The sequence below is a fragment of the Myotis davidii genome, unplaced genomic scaffold, assembly GCF_000327345.1.
Source record: "Myotis davidii unplaced genomic scaffold, ASM32734v1 scaffold88, whole genome shotgun sequence".
Classification (NCBI taxonomy): Eukaryota; Metazoa; Chordata; class Mammalia; order Chiroptera; family Vespertilionidae; genus Myotis; species Myotis davidii.
The window spans coordinates 3,171,496-3,171,927 of NW_006300377.1; the positions used below are offsets into that span (position 1 = coordinate 3,171,496).

Sequence of the window (432 nt, forward strand, 5' to 3'; positions counted from 1 at the left end):
TGCCGCTGCCGCCATCTTGCTTGTGGGTATTGCCCGAGTCCGGGGCCCGGGCGCGCGCAGGGCAGGCGGAGGTGCAGACCGCCTCTGGAGTGCGGGAGGCGACGGCCCGGAGGCTCTGGTTCCTCAGCCCGTAGGTAGTTCTGCCTCCCAGCTCTGCCCCTCCTCCCGTCGGTCTCGCGGCTGGAGTTGAGTTTCCTTGGGGGCGGGGGGTAGGGCGGGAGGGCTAGCTAAGCATGAAGAGTGTATTTCCGGGTTGCGCCCGGAGGTGGGAGGAGGCGGCGTTTCCGGCCGCCGTCGCTGTCCGGCAAGGCTGAGGCGAGAGGGAGCTGCTGGGTGGGAAGGCCGTGCTACCTTCTTCCTCTTCCTCCCACTCCGGGTGAGGGGAGCGGAGGTGGGGTCCCGACCCCATGGACCGGGAGGCGGCGGAGGCGC

The 432-nt window shown here is 70.4% G+C and overlaps 1 protein-coding gene across 5 annotated transcripts in view; it reads left to right on the forward strand.

Annotated features, from left to right (window-relative positions):
* Positions 1–6: 6 nt before the first annotated feature.
* Positions 7–432, forward strand: part of KIAA0319L (KIAA0319 like) — a 119,056-nt gene continuing 118,630 nt past the window's right edge. For 3 of the 5 annotated variants that reach the window (XM_015572836.1, XM_015572837.1, XM_015572838.1), the window contains exon 1: positions 7–376. The gene's annotated coding sequence lies outside the window, so the exon portion shown is untranslated. The remainder of the gene's footprint in view (positions 377–432) is intronic. The other 2 variants (XM_006777316.2, XM_006777317.2) reach the window with 2 other exon arrangements.